This window comes from Choloepus didactylus, chromosome 6 (assembly GCF_015220235.1).
Source record: "Choloepus didactylus isolate mChoDid1 chromosome 6, mChoDid1.pri, whole genome shotgun sequence".
Lineage (NCBI taxonomy): Eukaryota > Metazoa > Chordata > Mammalia > Pilosa > Megalonychidae > Choloepus > Choloepus didactylus.
Window position 1 is genome coordinate 130,157,580 of NC_051312.1, and position 23,982 is coordinate 130,181,561.

The 23,982-nt window shown below is 47.8% G+C and overlaps 1 protein-coding gene across 3 annotated transcripts in view; it reads left to right on the forward strand.

Moving 5' to 3' along the window:
• The first annotated feature begins 22,547 nt into the window (after positions 1-22,547).
• The window catches only part of ZBTB16 (zinc finger and BTB domain containing 16), a 201,389-nt gene continuing 199,954 nt past the window's right edge, over positions 22,548-23,982 (forward strand). The window contains exon 1 of one of the 3 annotated variants that reach the window (XM_037841503.1): positions 22,548-22,987. The gene's annotated coding sequence lies outside the window, so the exon portion shown is untranslated. Of the gene's footprint in view, positions 22,988-23,589; positions 23,855-23,982 lie in introns of those variants that run through there. The other 2 variants (XM_037841508.1, XM_037841501.1) reach the window with 2 other exon arrangements.

A 23,982-nucleotide genomic window follows, 5' to 3' on the forward strand; every position in this document is an offset into this window, starting at 1 on the left:
CCCCAACAGGCAGGGACTGGGAAGACCTTTGGAGGTCTCAGCTGCTCCATCATTGAGCTCTGGAGACAGGACTTGGAGTCAAGGCATCTAACAGCAACTGCCTCAAGATCACCACAGAGGGGGGCACTAGAGCCTTGGGACAAGTCCAGGGCAGCAGGGATGGTTCTGCACCAAGGGGTGGGGGTGGAAGGTGAGCACGAGGCTGGACCCCCTGCCCTGCCAGCGTTCCTTGGAGGATGTGTCATCCACGCTGATTGCCTGGCAAGCTGGAGGCACACAGGGATCGACAGTTCTCCTGGTCACCTGTGGAGTTTACTCTCCTGAGAACCAGCCCATTCAAGTTACTGAGAACAGGCTGGCTGCCAAGACCATTGGGGTTCCCTGCCTTCAAGAAGCTTAACATCTGCAGCAACGCCCTGTCCCCCACCCTACCCCAAAGCCTCAGGCTCTGCTGTGTGAACAGAACTTCCCAATGCAAAGCACAGGAGGCCTGTCTACTATAAACCCTATGCTGGGACACCAGCATCTACCCCAGGTCCCGTGTCCATGCCTGCACTCCAGAAGAGGCAGAATATAACCTAGTCCAAAGCAGGAAACGGGCTTTGTCCCAGCTCTTTGGGAAGGAGCCCACGTGGCCACACATGGTCACCCCTTGTTGGGCCCCATATCCTGGACCAGATCTCTTTTCCATGCCTGTCTCTGCCTCCTACCTGGCTCAATGACCTTCCTGACTTTGCAGCATCTCCTACCTGAGCTTCCTCCACTATTTTCTTGACTTACGTGAAGATTCCTTATTACTGATACCTACTCCGGCCTCTTACCCTGCCCCTTGACCCCTACCTGGTCCTTTAGGCACTCACTCCAAGTGTCAGTGAGGATCCCACTCTTTCAGGGTGCTCTTCTGGAAAGGAAAGGGCTGAGGGTCACCTGGGCATGGCTGTGGGACTCTGGGTGGAGGTGCTCGGGGCTCTGCACATCCGCAGGTGGGCCACAGCCTTGTGCGTTCTCTCCTCCCACGCTGGCTTGACCTGCTCCCGGAGCCTCTCCCCCAACAGCTGACCTCGCCCCTCCACTGTGGCCAGGGCTGGAAGGTGAACGAGCCTGCTGCAAGCTCCAAAAGATAACAAAGGAGCAAATGCCTTCCTCCCTGGCTGCTCTCTCCCGGGGAACCTTCCAGACACTGCTGAAAGTTCAGCGGCAGCTGTTCGGCATTTACATTTTACACAGTGCAAGGTTATTCGACTGCCACGATTTGATCTTCTCTAGTTAATAACCTTGACTTATGGAATTATAGCAGCAATGGCTCCGTTCCTTTTCCTGCTGAGGATTCCTGCTGCTGAGAGAGGTGGGTGAGCATAGACCTCTCTCCAAAAGCCCCTCTGTTGTTGTCCCCTAGGGAAGGGGACGCTGCAGGACAAAAGAAGCCCAACAGGCAGTGACTATCATCGGGGCATCCATCAGCATCTCCCCCACTTCCTCTCCAGACCCACTGGCCTTGGTCCCTTCCTGGGGCACCACACCTGTTCCGACCCTCGTTGTCCCCCTTCATCCAGAGCCACAGGTAGAACAGGCTGTGGTTTCGAGCCCTCTCCTCTTCGGGAGAACTTCCTGGCAAGGGTTAACTGTGTGTATAAAATTGATTGCGATTTTAGTAATTCGGTATAATCACAGTCTACCAGCAGGTTGCTTTTCCAGCAGGAGGGTTTGGAATTATTTTCTGGAGTTTGCAATATAGAACTTAAATTAAGCCTCAGAAGTCAGGGGAGCTCCGCAGCATCCCTAATGCGGTGCTAAATTCTCAGCAGCACAGTCTCTGTATTAAAGCCTTTGCCGGCAATTAGGTTCATTAACTATCACAATACCTTATTTATTACTCGTCGTGCCATATGGTTTCCCAGCTAAAGAATGGCGCCCGTTCTCCTACAGACCATTTGGCATCATAAAAATGTTAACAAATAATATTATGGCTCTCGGGCGCATGGGGCCTCGCTGGGTTCTGGGTCTGAGCGGCGGGAGAGAATATGAAAACATTTTTCTTCTATGGCGAAATAAAAAATTCCTCAAGACAGAAGTTTTCAAAGAATATAGTGCTTGCATAACATAAAGGGGAGTTTTATTTAGCCTTGTAATGGTTATGTCAATATTTGCATGAGCTGGGGCTTTCAATCATCTTCCACCCTGCTCTTTTTGGGGTTGTTTTCACTTTCCACTTTCCCCTCTTGACTTCTCTACTTCGTGGCCTGAGGCCTCCCACAGCTGGCACCACCCCAAGGCCTGGGCGTGAGCTGTTGACGGGGTGAGGGCTGTGCACAGGATTCTCCCAGGGATCACCTGCTCTTGGGTCTAGCTCCAGCTGCCCCCTCTGCTCGAACCTCACCCCATGGCTTTGTCTTCCTGTTCTGTTTCCAGCAGAAACTGGGAAGTGATGCACATGCCAGCATAGCCCTGTGATGAGCAGACACATTCTGCTGCCCAGGCCGTGCCTGACCTTCCACCGCAGAGGGTGGGTGTGGTGGTAGCCAGGGCAGGAAGTACAGACCTCAGGAGCATAGGAGAGATGCACCTAAGGGCCAATTTGACGATGTCCTCTCAAGGGGACAAAACATCTCCCTGACCCTTCTTCTCTGGCTGCAGAAGCATGTGCTTTGGGACTACAAGCAAAAATTAAATAGAGAAGGTCCCTTCTGCCAGTTCTTCAATGCACCATAAGCAGGTCTCCAGCTGTGAGAGGCTCCCCTCATTTCATGCCCATCGCCTTCGCCTGAAACAGAGAATCTGCTTGGCCAGTATTCCAAGCAGGTTTGTGTTTACCTTCTCTCAAATGACTCCCCAGCCCTAGGTGGAGACTCTCCCTGGGAAGCAACGTAATGTAATAGAATTATAAACACTACAGCAAGAGCCAGTAGTTTGGAATCTTAGAGTTGCATTTACTATCTGTGTAAACTTTTTATGGCTCAGTGTCTTCACCTGTAAAATGGGGATAATATGAGTACAGATCTCCATAGGGTTGTTCCAAAGACTAAATGAGTTGGTATCTCTAAGGGCAAAGGCAGTAGCTGGCAAATAGCAAGTGCTGTGCAGGGGATGGCCATTATTAGGAATGGTTCTTTTAGGCTATCCCTTGTCCTTGCTCTATCTCTTTTTGTCTCTTTGATGCATTTGGGAGTATAAACCTCACCCAACTCTACGTCCACACTGCATCATCTCTAAGTCCTGATTCAGACCCTGAGGTCTAGCCATGTGGGCAGGGGCAGGGCCAGGTTGGCCCCAGGACACTTGCCTCTGTGGTGGGCTGTGGCTGATGGAGACCTGGGGATTCAGAGTGACAGTCTGCATGAGACCTTAGAGACCTCCAGAGAAGAAGGTGACTTGGCCACAGTCATACAGCCAGACAATGGCAGAAGCAAGCCCCCAGGCTAACTCCCCCCTCTCTCCCTACAGCAGCCCAGTGAGGAAGAGGAGAGGAGCAGCAGAGGAGAACTGGAAATTAAGCAGATTCCATTAACTGTAAATTACATGCAAAGCACAGGAAGGAGCAGGCCCCATTGTTGAAACTGAGGATGAGGTTTGGGATTGTGGTATGGGAGAGCTGTCCCTTGTGCCCAAACTGTTGGGCCCCAGTGTCCCTAGAAAGAAACAGGCTGCTCTGGCGGAGGGCAGTGTCAAGAGGGAAGTCTGTTCCGTGTCCCACAAGCCTGCTTCACATGTCGGGAACCTACCCCGTCGGCCCGCCTGGTCCCTCAGGAATCTCTGGCTAATTTCCTTTACTAGCTGCAGCCAAGCAGTTCACTTCCTTTTGGTTCTCCCAAGAGGTGGCCCCTTTAGGGGGACTCTTCTAGGTGGAAGAGTGCAGAATTGGGGTTATGCAGAGGAGATATGCAAAGCCATGTTTGTGTGTGTGTGTGTAGAGGGGTGGTTCCCACATACACAGATACAAGCAAATACTATGCCTATGTGCACAGTCCAGTGATATATTCTTTTAGGACCTATATAATCAGAGCTCATTTTCCATATTTCCAGAGCTCATTTTCCAGGTCGACTACTTCCTGCATGTCTTTGGGCAAGTTTTCCCAATATCTCCTTGCCTCATGTTCCCCATTTGCAAATGGGGGTAATAAAAGGATCCACCTCTGAGCATTCCTCTGAACAGTTCATGTAAAAAGCTGAAAACATTGTCCTGTAGTGAACACTCAATAAATGCCTGCATTACAGTTACAAATGATCATTGAATGGGCCAGGTTCTGGGACATAGATAATCATTTTTTCTACATTGTTTCCTTTAGCCTTCACAACCACCTTGGAAGGCAGATATTCTCTTCTCCATTTCACAGATGGTGAGACAGGCTCAGAGAGGAAGTGAGTTAGTTACTGGAAGCACAGGCTTCTAAGCCTAAATCCTTGGCGTCTAAGCCTGGCACTCATTCCAAGAGGGCATCGTCTTCCTCATCCTCTGCTCCCTGAAGGGTGGTCGTGGGAAGTGCAAGGCTCCATCTGCCCTGGGGCCTCCGTGATGGCCGAGGCAACACGACACATTGCCCACCCACCCCCGCCCCCGAGGGCCATGTGCTGGTTCTCCCTGCCCCTGCCCAGCTCCCCAGGCAAAGGTAGGTCTCACCAGGACTTTGCCCTCTGGTGAGCCCTGGGGGAGGAAAGGCAGCTCAGGATGGAGAGAGCAATCCGAAGTTGAATGCATCAAGAGCAATGACCATGAGGGAGAGAAGCAAGTAGAGGCAGAGGATCATATTGTTTCCAGGAACGTTAGAGATTGGAGAGGAGAAGTGGGTAATTTTCATCCCATGCAGCTGCTGGAAATTAATTTAATTGTGCTGGCCCTGGCTCTCCTCCCTTCCAACCCATGTCATCCAGGGCCTGATGGAGTGCTGAGGCTGAAGAAGACAGCCCAGCCATGCCAGGGAGCCTCAAGCACTGCACCCCTGGCTGGGCTTTCCAGTTCCTATGGCTGTTACCAGAGTCATGGGCAAGATGGCATGTTTTCAATCTATTCTCTTCTCCTCTTGAGAGAGGACTGAGGTGAGATAACCAGAAGAACTTCCCAAGCTCACCCAAGCTCACTCACTTCCCATGGCCATGTGCTTAGACACAGGGACCACACCTGTGGGCAGTCACCTGCACCAGGGACATGCTGTCAGGCAGACACAAAACCAGCACTGGTGCTGACACTCCCGGCACTGACACACTTGTAGATGGACATAGTCACACTTGAACACTGACATCACACCCACCCCCTCTTGCACACCCACATGAGGGTGTGCAGGCTTTAAGCAATGGTTCTCAATCCTGGCTGCACATTAGCATTAACTGGGGAGCTTTAAGAAAAGTACCAACGCCGAGGTCCCATCGGAGAATCTTCCTTAATTGGCCTGCGGTGGAGCCTGAGCCATAGTATTTTTCAAAGCTCCCAGGCGACGCCGACATGCAAGCTGGGGTTGAGAACGGCGGGCGGGTGGAGACAAACCTTCCCTTCCCGCTAAGGCCCAGCGTCCCGGTCAGTTCCACCTTGTGACCACTAGAGGTCAGCAGGGCCTGGAGGAAGCTGCAGGGGGCAGCCGGGCTCAACCCAGGTCAAGCCTTCTCCATCCTATCCTGGACTTGGCTGAGAGGGGACACTGCAAGGTGGGGGGAGGGGGGCGGGCTGCTGGCAGGATCAAGACCCATGAACCAGAGAAAATCCACTTCCCTTAAAAGGCATTTTAAAAGTATGCCCAATTAAAGCCCCCCCCAATCTATGCCTCCTGGAGCGAGTCCCTTTCCCCTCCCTGCACCAGCTTTTCTGACCTGGTCATGGCCCGTCTCTGTGCACAGGTGGGCCAGCCCTTCAGGGACACAGACAGCCCTGCTGCCCACCAGGGCCTCCATAAACATAAAAGAGAAACACTTTGCCTTTTCTGTGGGAGGACACAGCATTTGGATTCCAAGGGTTGTTTATTTTGACTCTGCTGTTTTTGGTGGAGAAGTAAAGCAGAAAGTTCCTTTACTTTGCCTAACATGTGATGCACATAACCACACTGGCCCAAATATCAGATGAGCAAATAAAGGCGGACTGGGCGGCTCAGTCTTCTTTTATCATCTCCTAGTGTCACATCCCAGGTAAAGGAGTTGGAGACTCCCCCACATGACAGCCTAAGGGAAACAAAAGCAAGGCTCATCCATCCCTGGGGATACCCATGAGCTCAAAAATGAAAAATGCACAGGGTGTGCAGGACTTCTGGGGTCCTGCACACCCCCACCCCCGCCCCTGGCACACTGCACATTCGTGCTTTTAGCACAGCCCATAACACTGGGTTGTGGTTGCTCTTTATGGAGGCCACCTCTCCCTCTAAACTGAGAGACTGTTTAATAGCTGCATACGTTCCTGGCATGCAGTAGTTGCACAGTAAAGTTGCAAGTGTTTGTTGCCAACCTTGCTTTGACTCTAACTTGGACAGTATTTAAAATCACCCCACGGAGGAATTTATCCAGCCCCTTCTCTGTTAAGCTCCAAAGCTTCCCCATTCTTAACCCTCAAACATTTGGAGGAAACTTGTTTAAAATTCAGATTCCTGAGCCCCGTGCCCCGAAAGAGTGATTCAGGAGGTTTAAGGTGGAGTTCAGGAACTTGCATTTTTGATAAGTGCCTCAGAGGCAATTAGCACTACTCCCACAAACTCCTGGCTGGGCTGTTTAATCAGCCTTGATTTCCATCCTGGCATAGGGAAATAGGCCAGGGTGGTTTTTGATGCTCTCACGGAGATCTCCATCCTTTTCTCCTCCCAGTAGGTTGTGCTGTGACTTGCTCCCATTTCCCCCAGGAGAACCTCTGGGTTCTCTTCTCTTGCTCCACCTGGTCTGGTTCATTCTTGCCAGCCCAGCTTCTCTCTTTTCTCCTCACTCCTATTTTGTGCGACCCCTTCCCTCAATTCGCTTTACCAATCCCAGCATCTGGGGCAGGATGAGCATTCTAAGCATGGTGTGCTCTGGGCCTGCACTCAACCGTGGAACAATTGTGGGTTTCCTGAAACTTGACTTGGGGACTGAACTTGGGGCCCTTGTGGATGTGGTTCGAGGTCTCAGCTTGGAACGGAATGAAAGACAGCCAGAGGAGAGTGGGGTCTGAAGACTAAAGTTTAACCTTTGTAAGTTACCTGGTAGCCTGGTCTCCACCTGCCCACTGCCTAGCCCTTCATCAAAACCCTCTTCATAAGCTCTCCAAAGAGACATAGATTGTGATGAGTTCTAGAGCCCGCTCTTCCTTCTCACAAGGACACTGTCAAGAGTCTTGTCCTTCAGGGAACCATCTCCATCAGCCCAACTCAAGTAGGGGGAAAAAGAACTGTAATAAAAAATAGCTACAATTATTGAGCACTTTGCTATGTTTAGACATCGGACTAGGCCCGTTTATATACATTAGATGTGTTGAAAAGTAGGCACATGTGTATTATCTCCCCCATTTTACAGATGAGACAGAGAGAATTTAACAGTTTGCCCAGGATGCACAGCTGGCAAGCGGGAGAGATGGGATTTGAACTCAGAACTGTCTGGCCAAAGCTCCAAAGGTTAACTGCAATACTAAATACAATGTAAAACCTTTTATTATCCTGCAAAGTGCTGAGGGCCCACAAAGATCTATGAAACTGCCTGATAGCTGAAAAATTGCATTGACTCCAAACTACGAAAAGAAAATTACAAGACGGGAACTTTAAAAACATGTATTTAAATGCAACAAAACAGCATTATGACAGGTGGTTAACCACAAGGCACATCTTATATGGTTCTATATAAATGATGTTTAATGAGGAACATATGCATATTCTGATAAACTTGTGATGGCACCTAAAGGAGGCTTGCCCAGAGCCTACCATCTTCATGCCCACCCCAAAACTCTCTCCCCGTCTGCATCCTCCCAATCTAGAAACATTGTCACCAGGTCGGGGCTGGGCCTGGGTTCCTGCAACAGAAACAAGAAGGGATTTGAAGAGGACTAGTGTGGGTGTCAGGGGCTCCTGCCCTGAGCAATCTCTTGACAGTCACTTATTTTTTCAGTTTTCCTGCCTGCAAAATAGAGATAATATATTTTGTCCTACCTAACTCCCAAGGTAGCCATGAGGCTCAAATAAAATCATATTTTGAAGAGCATAAAGTCCCATAGTCTCTCCAAAGAGCCTGGAAGCTCAGATTGATGCTAATCTTCCAAAATAGAAGGTACAGCCGCAAATCAAAACAAGGAAACATTTAAGTCATTTTCATATGTGAAAAAAATTCCTAGAGTCTTACATTTTTTTGCTCTATCCAAGATCTCACAGGGTTTCAGATTTCAAAAGGAAAAAAACTAACACTTGCATAGCACCTTATCCCAGGCAATTGTCCTAATACTCTTTTACAGTAAGTACAATGATCCTTCCTTGTTTTTCTGTAACAGATGCAATATAACCGCGGCTCAGAGAGGTGAAATGACTTGCTCTGGGTCACTCAGATAGTAAGAGTAAAACCTGCAGGACTGACCTGGACCCCAGCCCTATTGACTAGCTCTGTGACCTCAGGCTATTTATGTAACTCTGAGCCCACCCTTCCTCGTTTGGAAATTGGTATAATAATATCCATCTTTTAAGTGGGCCTATAGCTAGGATGGTTGTGAGATTAAATTAGCTATAGCATGAAAGAACACTCAGCACAGTAAGCAGTTAGCCTTCGGCAAATGTAGGTTTTATCATCATTTATTAATAGGAATGATATTATTCTATTAGAGCATACACACATATTCTCCTTTCTTCTCTGAAGCCTCTCCCAAACCAACACATCCATAAATATTCTTCCCAGGAATGAAGATCTCAGATCTGCGTTCCTGGGGGAGACCGGGCCAAAATGTCAGCCTGACTTTGGCTGGTTCTCAAGATCAAGCAAAGAAGACAGGAAAGTTAGACACGGGGGAGGAGGAAAACAAGGACATGGGGACTCAGACAAAAAGGAGGAGAGCCTGGGGAGGTTGGGGGGGGGATGCTGGGCACAAGTGGCAGACCCTGAATATTAAAGCTACAACCCAGTTACCCATCCCTGACCTGGGAGGCTTAGGGCAGCCCAAACGCCAAAAGGCACCGTCTAAAAATAGGCAGCAGGGGGATCGTGGGGCACCAACAACTCAGACCCACATAGTCACAGAAAATAGAAACCAGTTAGTTCAAAGGCTGGCTTCGCATTAGCCTGGCTGAGGACTGAAGCTAAAGCCCTCCGTTGGCACAGAGAATTTAGGGAAGGAGCCCTGGGAGTTCCTGGCCAGCACGAGCCTCTGCCTCCTAGATCTGGGTACCCTTGGCTACCAGCAGGGAGCTAGCCTGGGGCTCCAGCAAGCCCCTATTCATCTGCAGAATGTTAGCTCAGCATTATAAGCAGACCTGGGTCCAAATCCTCACCCTACACTTTATGATCTCAGCCATGTTGTACAGCCTTATGAGCTCGGTTTCCTCATTTATAACATGGGGAAAATGAGATGCAGTTATGTGAAAGTCCTGGGTGCAGTGCCGTTCAAATTCCAGGCACTGTCACTGACTCTGCCACCCCCTTGGCTGTCACTCCCTTAGAGAGCAGGGGCACAATGGTGAATGAGGATGTTTCTTTGGGTAGTGGTATCAGTAATGGCAACTTCAGTGCAAACGGGCTATGGGAGGGCAGACCCCTCCGGCCTCTCTGGCTGCTAATTATTTGGGCTTGAATCCTGCATTCTCAAGAACATGCTGCCTGTTTGTTTAAAAGTCTTCCTGGTAAGAGAAACAATAACAGCGGCACATTCCTTGTTCTGTTCTTTCATTCCTTAAACAAGAATTTATCATGGAGCCTACTATCTGCCAAGCATTGTTCTAGTGCTTGGGGTTCAGCATGAATAAAAGGGTCCAGGCCTCTGCCTGCATGTAGCTTAAATTAAAGAAGAGGGGAGCCAGAAAGTAAACAGGTGGTCATATAAACAGAGGAAACAATTTTGAGAAGTAATAAGTGCTGGGAAGACAGGAAAGCAGGGAGGTGGGCTTGAGGGGGCAGGAGGCAGCTCCAGATAGGCAGTTTTAGGGAGGGTGTTGGGGGTTGAATCATGTTCCCCCAAAAGATGTGTGTTCAAGTCCTACGCCCCAGTCCTGTGGGTGGGAACCCATTTGTAAATAGGACCTTTGAAGACGCAATCATTAGTTAATGTGAGGCCAGACTGAGTGAGGACGGGCCTAATTCGACATGGCTGACATCCTTGTAAGCAGAGAAATAGTAGTAGAGGAAGTCAGAGAGAGATGCCATGTGTCAGAAGATTGCTGTCACCAGAATGCTACAGACTTTGGCAAAGGCATGGCTTTGCTGACACTTTGATTTTGGATTTCTAGTTTCCAAAATTGTGAGCCAATAAAATCCTGTTGTTTAAGCCAACCAGTGTGTGCTTTTGTCATAGCAGCTCTGGCAAACTGAGACAGAGAGTCTCTCTGTGAAAGTGCTGTTTGAGTTGAGATCTTAACAGAAGGAGCCAAGGAAATGAGAGTGTTGTGTGCTGGAAGGAGAGATTTGCAATATGAGGGGACAGCAAGTGCAAAGGTCCTGAGGTGGAACCCAGCAACCTTTAGTTGTGGTAACTGCTTTGAGTCTTGGCAGTGTTTGAGGCTTGATTTCTGAGCAAGAGAGGAACAAATGCATTTCTGGACATGATTCGAAATAACATATCTATACCCATGTCTAATTCTCCATCCTTCTCTTTGGGCCAGGGACACCTTATTCGGGTCATAGCTAAATCTTCCCATAACTATAGCCACCATGCCCCACCCCCCACTCCTTGCTCTATGACCCAGCCATGGTGTCACCACTGATATTTCCTTTCCTTTCTAGAACCGCAGAGAGCCATCACTGACAGAAACACCTTACATTTCCTGCCTAAGCCGAAGCCCACTTGTTCTCCCTGTGCTCCTCCATTTCACCTGGTCCTGTGTGTAGGTAGAAGGCTCCCCAGCTCCTGGATTCTCTCATGAGGAGAGTCAAGGCTATGATAATAAGAGGCCTTCTTCCTTTAAGGACACCCCATACCACCTTTTCCCAACCAGAATGTACCTGCACCTAATTTCAGTGTAGCTGATAGAGTTCACAGAGCATTATAGGATTTCATCGCTAGAGTGGGCTCAGCAAGAACACTAGTACAGTATCTCCATTACCCATAAGGAATTAGAAGCACCAAGGAAGGGAAGTAACTTATTCAGGGTCGGAAGTAACTTATTCAGGGTCAGAAGTAAATCAGGGGCAGGTCTTAGGGCCTTTCTCAAAGAACTGAACAGTGCTTTAACATGGGCAAGAACGTTCTCCTTATAAGATCTCCTGTTTTTCAGAGGAGAAAATCAAAACACAGAGAGGCTGTGTGACTTGCCCAGGTTACACAGGAAGTGTTTGGTGGAGCTGGCCTTGAATCCAGGCCTTATGACTCGAAATCTAATGTTCTCATACTTCACATGCTCTCTCCAAGGGAATATCAGTAAGTGAACATTCCAGAACATTCCAAAGATGTGTTGGGGGAGAAAAAATACCATCTCTCTACAACTACTTATTTTTCTTGTTATTGAAAGCACTTGCCAGGTAGTAAACCCAGTAGAAGTTAAATTCTCTTTCTGGGAAGATAGGCTATTAAGGTTTACTTTGAAAAGAGCATCCACACAGTCAGATAATGGTGCAGTTTATTTGAATACTTTTCCTTGCAAGAAAATCCCCTCCAATGCCTGAGAGTTCCTAGAGAACGGGGCTTTAATAAACCAGAGAAATCCATGTCTGCAGTAGACTCGGGAGTCAATTTACAGTCTTTCTTGCTTTTCACCAAACTTCTCTCCCAGATAACATTTGTGGTGTTTTTATTTTTTAAACATGGGTGGGGGAGTGGAAGAGGGATTTGGGGATTTTTTTGACTGAAGTCTAATGTGTGTCTGGCTGAAGTCAGGTGTCATCTTAACGTATTTGCTTCTTTCACATTGGGTACAAGAGACAGCTTAGAAAAGAAAGAAGGATCGGGGCAGGGTACAGAACTCTTCTCAAGTCCTCAAGGCCACTTTCCTTCCTAGGGAATTGCCTTCAGCTTCTCTGGGCAGGGGGCGTGGAGAGAGGCGTGTCCAGGAAAGCACCAGGTTTGGGAATCTGATGGATCTAAGTTTAAATCTCAGCTCTGTCCCTTACTAAATGGGGACCTTCACCAAGTTCCTTAACCCCTTTGAGGTTACAGGGACCTTATGTCTCCTCATGGAAGACAGGAAGAAGCCAAAGATTAGAGAAATTTGCCACATTTTACGTAACTATTAGATGACAGACATGGGTTTGAGACCAACATTTGTCCGATCCCAGGTCCTAGACTCTGGTGTGGTATGCTGCTTCTCCATAGAATTGTCACCATTAGTGACCCCCAAAGGAACACGTTCATGGATCATGGATGTAGGAATCATGACTATAAAGTAACAGGATCAATTTTAAACTATTATGTCAGAATGTATGTGTGTATTCAGGTATACAGATAAGTAGATAGATAGATAGAGACTGATATATAATACAGATTGCCAAATGCATATCTCCTTCTTCTAACCAGTCACATTGGGAAATGCAATTTACTCCTTAACCACAATGTTGCTGTAATTGCTGGTTTCCTAGCCACAGGAGAAATTCAGTCTCACCGCTCTTCAATCCCACTTGCTTGTGACCCCAAATGTTATTACTCAGCTTCATCACCCTCTTGAGCTAGTTTTGAAGATCAAATCTCCCTCTATGGGCAAGATTTGCCATGACTGAAGACTTTCAAGAGATTAATGCTAAGTAATTTGACAGTAATCCCAAGAATGGACTAAATGACTCAATGACACCCTCAGAAAGACCCCTAAATGGGGTTTGGTCCTAAGCCCCGGCTCTAACTGGCTGTATGACTCTGGGGGAATTGGTACCCCTCTCTGTTCGGCTTCCTGTCTTGTAAAATGGTGAGGTTGGTCTTTCGGTTTTGAGAGTCTGTCGGGCATTTTGAAGACGGCCATCCTTATTTGGCTGCCTAAGCTCCTCTATGTATGGAAACGTTAACGGCATCGCCTTCTACTCACACCTTGTCTATGTGAGTGGGTGGGAGTGCCTGGTGGGTCTTCATTTAGAAATCAATGCAACAGCGTTTCCAGCCTACACATTTTTCATATTAGTTCACTGCCTCAGTTCTGCCTCATTTCCTACTCAACCCAGAGACACGGGGGCCTTCAACTTCTTCTGGCCAGCATCTAGACCCACTTCTGCTGCTCCCTGCTTGCATTTTCACACTAGCACCATGAATGTCTTTCCCCAGTTTCTGTTACTGCAAAGGATGCCCCTTGGACAAGCTCCTTCTCTGCTTTTCAAACTTTGCTTCTTCCCCAGTGGGTTCAGTGGGAAAATTACTTTATCCTTCATTGTTTGTAGAGAATTGTGAAGAAATTCAGGCCATAAGGGAAGCCTGCCATAGACTCGTCTTGGAGCACACTCTGCTCCCCAGCACAGAAGCGGGCGGGGGTCCCAGGGTTCAGCCCAGAGCAGCAGAGCCCCCCTCCACCTACTTCTGACAGCCTGGTGGTTAGATTTGAAAAGCTCGCTTGTTTACAAATCTGCCTCAATCCATCTCCTTCCTTTCCATTGATGAAGGACCAAATGTGGCCAGGACCTGAAACGAATCCAAAGAGGAATATTGCAGTGGGTCTGAACACGGACACGGGTCGGGGGAGCTGGCAGATCCCTGCTGTTAACTGCGTGGCCTCGGGAAGGTGACTTTCTCTCTCTGTCTCAGTTTCTTCTGCTGTAGAATGGGAGTAACAGCAGTACCGACCTCCTGGGGTTATTTGGAAGATTAAAGATGATGCAGGTCAAGGGCTAGTGCAGAATAAGTCCTACATATGTGTTAGCTGTTGTCATTCTCTTGTAAGCTGTTTTTGATGAGTGTCATGGCAAATAAATGGAATGCATGGCTTAAGTTTGTTCAAATCTACCAAATCAGTATTCATTCTCCATAAACTACAGAGTTTATCATCCTGTTGCCAGGTGCCTCTCCAAGAGACTGTGGGAAGAGGCTTCATAAGATCATAGGAAATGGAGAGGGCAGGTGTGGGTTTCTTTGGTTACCTTGTTATCATTGATCACAAGCAGGTTCAATGTGGCTTTACCCCTCCCCCAGCCACATAAAGCCTCCCACCATCTGCCCTTCCTGATTCCAACCTTGCTTGTTAGACTGTAAACTTCTTGAGGGCAGAATGATTATTACTGGTTTGATTGCAAACTTCACCTAATAGGGGACCAAAAGCACACTTGGATTTTTAAGAAAGAAGCAACACAAACACCCTAAGACGGGGAGATGGCACTCTTTCTTAGAGATTTTGTAGAAACCAAACTGCTCAGAGAAGCAAAACAAGCTGCCCATATTCTGGGAACTACAATCCCTGCCAATCAGTGATTAATCAATAAGGAAGAAAGCCCCTTTAAGGAAAGGAGAAGAAATACGGACTGGAAGAGAGAAAGAAATGAGAGCTGTGTGTCTGGGATAGAGAGTTGTTCAACAGCTTCTCCTTTCCTTGGAGCCCTTTTTGACCCGCGATCCCTATAAAATTATGTTAAGTATACACAGTCCAGGTGAACTAGCGAACAGCTAGGAGGTGGCCACTGCCCCTGCTGGTTAACTAGGTGTCCAGCCAGTAAATATATGGCCTGGTGAAAAATTATGGCCTGCAAATGTCTTCTGAATATCGACACACTCACAGAAGGTCTCTTTTTCCTGCTTTCTCACAACTTCCTTCCTATCCCTGGCTAGATGAAGCACAGGACATCCAACATTTCACCAGGCACCTAGCTCAAGGGATCTGTCTCCCCAGGCTGGGGGACTGCAGACTCTTTGCAAGGTCAAAGGGAACACTGACATGCTTGCCTTTCTTTTGAGAAGAGATGCAGAATGGGCCGGGATGGATATGGACATGAACCCGTCATCCATGCAGACCCCTGGGTCTTACGAGCGTAATCCTAAAGGTTAATAATAATCACAACAGGCAGCCCATCATTGCCTCCCTGTCTGGCTGAGAGGTTTACATCTTAAACTCATGGCAGAGGGAGAAATTGGCTCAATCACTTGGAGTAATGGTACATGGAGAGCCAGTTGGGCATGACTGCTATTTAACTCAAGGAAACCAGGCTGCCGCATTTAACGTACATATACGCTAATAAACACGTCATGCTACGAAGTGAAAATTAACACCACCCCCCAAATACCCTGCTTCCCTCTCCATTTTCCTGCTCACTTCACTCCCAATCAAATCAGTGGGACCAGAATGGGAAAGTAGGGTCACAAACAGCAGTGTACAGCTGCAATTAGAAGCCAATAACCTCAGGTCATGCTTCGCTCTTTTAAAAAGATTTAAAAATGATCGATTGCAAGACTTTACCCCTAAATATTTATAATAAGGCCCTTTGAATCCAACGTTTTCAGATCTTTTATTGTGGGCTCAGCACCCCTCAGGCATCCTCACAGAACTCTAGTGAGGTGGGTTTTATTATTGTTCCATTTACAGAAGAGGACCCTGCACCTCAGAGAGTTGAAGTAATATTCCTGAGATCACACAGGAGCAAAGCAAAGTGGTTTGAACACAGACCTATCTGACTGACTACATTTGATGCTGAGTATTTTTGATACGAAAGAGGAAGTGGTGGAAGAGATTGTGTTCTCCACAGTCCTAGCTTGATTCCTTAAGGCCTTCTTAGGTTCACATTATGCCGTCTGCCTCTCTGCCCCTCCTCAGCAGTCACTCAGCTTTCCCACAACAAACTACCGCAGATATAGAGTAAAACCTACAATTACATCCTTGTCCCATAGAACTCACGATCTAGTGGAAGAGGCAGCTTACGAAAAGTAAGGTTCATAGAGAAAAGAGTGAACTATAAACTGTCAGTTTCCTTCCTGGTTTCCCCTTGAGTCCCATCAACCCAGGGGCCCTGAGTCTCCAGATGCACCTGCCTTGCGTGTAACCTAATTGTCAAGAGGACTCCGGGGCAGCTCCTTGTCCCAGGACAGAATTCCAGCTCAGGTGTGTGGCCTTGCTGCTTCCAACAAACGAAACAAGGTATATTAATTAAGGTAATGCTAGCTACTATAATAAACAAACTTCAAAATATATAATGGCTTATCTAGGAGTGCCAGATTTAACAACAACCAAAATAGGATGCCCAGTTAAATTTGATTCAAACAATAAAACTTTTTTGCAGTATAAGTCTGTCTAATGGGATATTTGGGACATACCAATACTAAAAAAATTATTCATTGTTTATCTGAAATTCAGATTTAACTGGGCATCCTGTATTTTATCTGGCAACCCACTCAAGACATCAAAAATTTATTTCATGGTTGCATGAAGTCCAGAATGGAACTTCTTAAAAGGCAGGCAGCTCTCCTCCAAGCTGTGATTTAGGGACCCAGGTTTCTTCTATTTTGGATCTGCCATCTTCATCACTCATCTTCTAAGGTATCTATATGTTCATTAGGTCAAGTCAAAGAAAGAGAAAGGGCATGGAGGATTCCATGTAGAAGATTTTTGGGCTAGTCCTGGAAGTGGCAGAATAGACTTCTGCTCACAATCCATTGGTCAGAACTCAAGTCACATGGCCTGCACCTTACTGCAAGCTAAGCTGAAAAACGTAGTCCAGGTGTATGCTCAGGAAGAAGTTTGGGGTACAGGTAGCCAGTCTCTGCCATACCTGGTAACTGCAGTCAATATTTATACCCAATGCAGGTCTTACGTATCCTAGTGCTGGATTCAGCCAGCAGTCTGACACCTACCGGTGTCCTTAGCAGGAGATTAGATATTCTCCTCCAGTCCTGGACTGGTTAATTTACAGCTATTTGAGATTGGGATGACAAAGCCATTGTGGGAGTAATGAGCAATGTAATTCAAACCAATTCAAGTCAATGGAATTTAATAAATATTTATAAAAACTCCCAGGATGTTGAGACTTGGTTCAAGGGCCCTGGGGGTGATATACACTGAAACAGAACACAGTTACACCCTCAATTTGTTGTATACAGTTAAATTCAACAGATACTCTCAACACTTATCTAAATCTCATTGATCTTTCAAGAGTCAAAAACCCATAGCTACAAAGAATTGTGCCCTAAATGTTTGGGTGAGAATATCCCGGCTCTTTCGGATTCCTAAAACACTTGCTGTCTATGTCATTCATTCATTCAATTAGTTCATCCACACATTAATTGAGGCCTTCTCTGGCTAGACAGTGTGCTAAGCTCTACGGCTGGGGGTGGGGACAATAAGACTGAGGCTTTGCCTTCTAGAAACTCATAATGGAAGGGGTGGTCAAAATGCACGTAAGTCAGCCAGATACAAGGCAGATGGTGGTAAATACTCTGATAAATGTTCAAACAGTGCTAAGGGACTTACGCAGGAGGGAGAAATTCATTCTGACCAGAGGGTGGGTGGAGAAGACTACATTGAAGATCCAACAATGACTTCCCAAAGAGAAATGAACCCGCCTTGGTGAGGGAGGCCGTCAATGAGTCTGGTTCCCAGCCCACAGCAGCCCGTTCCCTGGGTGTCCCCCCGGCTCCCACGTGTAGGCCTCCTGGGAAAAGGCAGTGAGCCTCCCTCAAGGGAGAACTCCAACACAGGTTTTCATCTTATCTTCAGAATTCATGCACATTTCGAAGTCTACTCCACGGAATATCAATGTTTGCTTCGCTATAATAATTTTAATACAATTGGCTTCAATTACCTGTCATTGAGTAAAATAATTTCATCTTATGGCCAGTGCACCTGACATACCACTTCTGTTTGAGGAGCACCTACTCCAGAAATTCAGCTTCTTAGAGTGGATCACTGGAATTTCACTTTTCATTTATCATATTATCCCTTGTCTTTTCTCAGTGTCAGGATAAATGAAATATTCTGCTTTAAGGATGTAAGGCTGGTCATATCATGGTTTGTGAACAGGCAATACAATAACCATGGATGAGGCCTGCCACAAATGAACAAAGTAGCTGTCATATGCTTGGCCTACATCTGGGAGAAAATATACAATAATGCACCTTGGCAAAGATGACATGGGGTTGTATTCTCAGATTGTGGTGCTGCTGGTGGTCCCTCTGAAGAGCCCCTGCCCTCCCATGCCCTTCCAGACTTTGTCCATAACTATAAGACTCTTGTTGTAAAATAGGGGTTGTTGTATTGAAATCCCAAAAGGGAAACAACCAAAAAGTTAAAGCTATTTAAAGCTAAATAGCAAAAGAAAATGTTACGTACTTCCCCTCTTCCTAGCCACCTCCACCCCCAAAGAAACACCAAAGTGTTTTTAAAAGCCCCTGCTTCCAATGAGGGCTTGGGGATAAATTTTCAGCATGGTGTCTGTGGGTTTAGCAGTGGACCCCCCATTACCCATAATGGGAAGCATGTTGTTTCATTTCATGCACATACTTTGGAAAATGCACCCCAACCCCTCGGTAGCTACAAAATTTTGGTTTTAAAATCAAGACTGTCTTTCTTGGAACAAAGCAGGTTTCCAAAAACACCAAAAACTCCTCAATGTTGGCCTAGGGCCTGTGTGTCTGTGCTTACGTGGGTATGTGTAGCCAAAAGGGAAAGAATGCTTTTCTCTAAGTCCATATGCCCCCTTTCAAAGACAAGAATGTTAAAAACATTATGCCCAATAGCTGAAAGCGGTGGTTGCTATGCCTCACCCCAAAGCTGTGTTAGGAACCCGATAACACCTGGCACATGGTTTGTGACACCCAGTGAAACACTGTGCATCTTCCTTAATAACCTGAGCCCTGCTGCCTGTCATTAAGGGACCTCTCTTATTAAGCATCTCTTTTTTAAATGGCTGCCATCATCTGGTCCCAGTGTACATTAAATCCCATTATAATTATAAACACACTTCCCCATAACATCCGCGGCAGATTTCATCCACACTGCCGACCCCCTCAGGGCAGCTTTGCACTAATAACAACTCAGATTTGCTATTTGAGTTGACAACATTAAGTCCCAACACCATTTGCAATATGCTGGAGAGAAGAGAGAGAGAGCAAGCGAGAGAGAAAGAGAGAGAGAGAGTGCTGTCTCTTCTTCAATCATGAGGATCTTAGGGTCACAGTGACCCAAGGCCCCAGGGGCTACAAGTAATAATCCCTCTCTTCCCTGCCCTCTGAGTCACTCTGCTGGGATGAGAGGAAGGATGCACTTAGCACCTGTAAGAGAAGGCCAAGTCTGTAAACACCACTAACCAAGTCTCCTCAGGGAAAAGAGGGATGATGGCAATGGTTAACCAAGGAAGCCATCTTCTTATTTGGTTTTCTGGGCCTCAATTAACCGGAACCCACGCATCACCTGATTATGCGCCTCTCTGAATTTTTTGAGGTGGCATCTAAAGAAGTGATATGGAAGAATTGAATTTAACAAAGAAATAAAGGAAACTGTCAACATATGCACTAGGGCAAATTATACTGGGTCTATTTACTTGTTTATTTATTTATTTATTTGAGTAGATGTGAGTTTACTGAAAAATCATGCAGCAAGTACAGAGTTCCCATGTAATCAATCCCTCTCCCCCGTTTCCCCTGTTATTAACATTTTGCATTAATGTTATACCTTTGTTACAATTGATGAAACAACATTATTATAATTATACTATTAAGTATAGCCCATAGCTCACACTAGGGTTCACTCTTTGTGTTGGGCAGTTCTTTTTTTTTTTTTAATCCTGGTAAATTATATGCAACCTTAAATTTCCCATTTTAACCACCTTCAAATATACAATTCAGTGTTGTTAATTACCTTCACAATGTTGTGCTATCATCATCATCATCATCCATTACCAAACTTTTCCATCACCCCAAACAGAACCTCTGTAAAATTAAGCAATAACTTCTCATTCTCCACCCCCATCCTGGTCCCTGGCAACCTGTATTCTCTATGAATTTGCATTGTCTAATTATTTCATATAAGTGAGAACATACCATATTGGTCCTTTGGTGTGCGGCTTATTTCATTCAACATGAAATCTTCGGTCTAATTTTTGACATGATTTGCATCTATCTAGTAGAAACTTGGAGTGGTGACCTGAAGCATTGTAAGATCCCTTGCCTCCAGAAAAGGACACAATAAGCTTGTTCTGTCTCCCCCTAAGAGTCCCCAGTGGGGTAAAGATCTGAGAGTAGAAGTGACAGCTTTACTCCTGGGGCCACCTGGAGTTCTCCACTGGGTGGGGGTCTACCCTTTTCCATTCGGAGACTTCACTGCCTGCATCCTTCCCTGAAAATGCCTCATCTCCCACCCATCAGAAGGTTTTGGTGGAAATGCAAAGTAGCTTCTTCTCCCCCAAAGGTAGGGTTCCTTGATTTATTTATCATAATAAGGAAGTTTACTTTTATACTTTAAAATATTTTCAAACAGGGGTTGGAATAAAAAGAGTTGCAGCATTCCATTAACATTCAATCAGAATACTACAAACACCACTATAATCTTCTTGGGTATCTGTTTAGTTGAAGTTTTACTGTCATTCAAAACTCATCTCCTCCAACTTTGGCCTGAGATTCTGGGGAAGGAGGAAAAGTGCAGAGAACCTTGGGGGATCTAAATCTGTTGTCTAAAGCTTGATTGGCTGCTGTGTAGACCATGGTCTCAATAGAGTTAAGAAGAGAAGGACAATTAAAAGTCCCTGTTTGACGTTGAAGCTTCTTGTCTCACTAGAGGCTGTATAATACAGAAGTTAAGATCATGAGAGTTGCAATCAGAATGGTCTGATTTAAACTCTCAGATGTTTAACAGCTCTATGGTCTTGGGCAAGGCTTCAATTTTCTCATCTACAGAAACGGGGATAATAGTACCTGTGTTAATGGGTGGATACAAGGATTAAATCGAACAACACTGATAATATGTTTACACTCATAGATCCCCAAGTTCTCTTAGACCAGATGAACCCTCCTCTTCTACCACCGAGCTCTGAAAGGCTGCCACTGGAGGGAGGTGTATGGGGGAGGGCATTGGGGAATAAGAAAATTTAGCACTGGATCTCATTCTGTTCCACAGTCTCCAGCATGATCTCTCTCAAAGACTTTCTCTCCTCTAGAACCAATGTCTCACCTTCCCTTACCACATCCTTCAAGAGAAAAAGCAAGAATCACCACAAATCCAGGAACATTAAAAAAAAAAAAAAGTTCTCTGTTGTAGTTTTCCATCCTGTATGATTTTAGGTACTGCCATATGAAATCTCTGAACTGGGGATTCTCATCAGCCTTCCCAGGACCCAAGGACATAGCTCGGGCTATAAACAGTGCCAGTTGTGGCGGGGAGCTGCTGCTGCTTTATCTGGGCCCAATAAACCTTATCGAACTGCTATACAGCCAGCCTTCAGCCCTAAGAGAAAATGCTAGGAGCCCAAGGCTAGCACTCAGCCCACAGCCTCGCCTGCCTTTCCTCCTTTTTGTTACCTTCTCCACCTCTTAAGTTCCGGCAGTAATCTCTCTTTAACACTTACTAACAAGGGCTGGACTTTTTAACGGGCAGAGTTTATGAAGCAAGGGAGATTTTCACATAGAGTGACTATGGCATGGGGGCTGGGGAAGTCCAGGGCCATGGAGGGATTGTTCTCTCTCCCCCATTGTTTTCAGAGATTCTCTCTTTCTCTGATTTGAGGATTAATAGGAGATGAGGATCAGGGGTTAATTGTGTGCTTCTCCTGCTACCACACTCTGCACTCCGGGAAGGGCTGGTAGGTGGATGTGGACAGCAGGAGGCTCCCTCTGCCTTCCCCATCCAGGGAGAAGCCTAACACGTTTAGTGATTCTTCTGTTTCCCTAGGGAGTCATTAGGAGGGTCCTTTCTCTTCAACACTGCCCTCCCCACCCCCATCCCTTGCCCTCCTTGCAGATCAGTTCTTAACTTCCTTTAAATCCCTTTCCTCTTACCCAGTGCACTGGCCAGAGCTAGAAAAATTTTGGTCTTTAAATAGGGATTGCACTTTACCCTTAATCAAAATTGAACACCCACGGACTGGGCTATTCCATGCTGGGGCCGAGGTTGCTGTTGCTGAACACACTCTATCGGAGGATAACTGGTTCCCTTCCCGCATTTCCAAGTGGGCTTCCCGGCCCCTCTCCTCCTCTCCCCCACAACCTGCTGCGTTTGAGTCCTAATCCAGCAAGTCTAAGCACTTTCCCTGCAAGCGAGAGAAAAGAGCAATACTTGCTGGGATGGAACGATCTGTGCTTGGGACCACTTCCATTAGTAATTCTGATATGTGAACTCTGCCGCCTGGCCTTCCGAGGCGGAATGAGTCGGCTTCTGCCATCTTCCATTACCCTGCAGCCTGACTGGACCTGAGGCAGTGCCAGAGGAGCGCGTCGTGATGTGAATGTACGTGGGTCCTGTGGAAAATCTTCGACCCAAGCGTGCCACGGACGCGTCCTGCTCCAAATCCCGCATTGCTAAGACTGCATGTCTTCGGGAGAGTTCCATCCGAGACCCCTGGATGGCGCTCTCCCGCCACCCTCTCCACCCGGACACTCCAGGGCGTTAGTCGGTGGCCAAGGCTCGAGCTCGGAGGAGCGCTTCCCACCTCACGCCGCCTAATCTTGCCCAGCAGCGTGGAAAAGGAGAGAAACGCTCTCTGCTGCCTGATGAAGGGCATGTTTCCTCATGTTTCCGGGGTACTCAACCAGGGCGGCCAGTTGAGAGGAAGAGGCACTTCGGAGGGGCCCGGAGCTTCTCCAAGCTGAGCTTTGAGCTACGCGCTGGTCCCGGAACTGTTTCCCGACCAGGTTCCTGGGGACAGGGCCGAGAGGATGCTCAAGTGTGAGAGGGAGAAAAGTTTCTCTCAGGCCGGGAACTCGGCCTTCAGGGACTGCGACAGCTAAAATGGGCGGCTCTCCTCAACGATTGATCCCGGCGGACCCTCTCGCTCCGGAATCATCAGGGACCACGAATTCTGCGCCCGGAGACTTCTTGCAATCCAGGTGCGCACCGCCCGGAGGCGCGCAGCCGGCGGGACGATGGGAAGCGTGGCTTTACATTAGGAATTTTACATTAGGAAATCAATCATGTGTGTGTGCGTGCGTGTGTAGGCAGCGGGGATGCACCCCAAGTCCGGACAAAAAGTGAAAGGCGGGATGACACGCTGAATTGGAGCAAACTAGAATCCAGGATAAAACTCCACGCCGGGAGCCCCGGATGAAAGCAAAACTCCTGTCTAGTGGAAATTAAAAATCTGGGCGTTGGAGGCGGGGGCTGCTCCTCGTCCCCACTGCCCCAAACCAAGCTTTCCTAATGTTTTGCATTCCTCTCCAACAGCCCCCTTCGCTCCTCTCCGCTTGGTCGGCGAGCGGCGAGCAGCGACCGCCGGCGCCCTAGCAGCAGCTAGATGTCAGGCGAAGCCCGGAGCGCAGAGCGCGGAGCGCGGGGAAGGGAGGAGGGGAGAGGAGGGGTGGGGCGGGGAGCGCGCGCCGGCTCGGCCAGTGCTGGGGGTGGGCGGGCTGAGCCTGGGGATGCGAGCGAGGGGGGAGGGAAGGGGGGCAGCTGTGGGCAGGGAGCCGGGCTCGGCCGCCAGCACTAAAGATGGAGAGGCGCCGGGGCCTCGCAGGGGAGGGGGCTCGGCGTTGACGTGGGACGCGGCGGAGGCGCCGCAGCCGGTGGTGATTTGCTAACCTCGCAGCAGAGAGGAGTTGAGGGCGATGAGAGCGGGTACTGCGAACTGCCGGGCGATGCCGCCGCTGCCGCCGTGATACCGAGAGCAACAGTTCCCCAGCAACACCCCTCTCAGACACAGGCACACCCCCCACCCCACAGGCACGCACATCCACCCCGCAGCGCCCGGCTCCGCAGCGGTGAGTGGAAGGCCGGGGAGGGGCGCACCGCCCAGCGAGCGCCGCGCGCCAGGGCGCCCCGGGGCTGGAGAGGTCTGGGGGAGCGCGCTCGCTTCGGCCACTCGGCCGCTGGGCTCGTGTCTTATTTT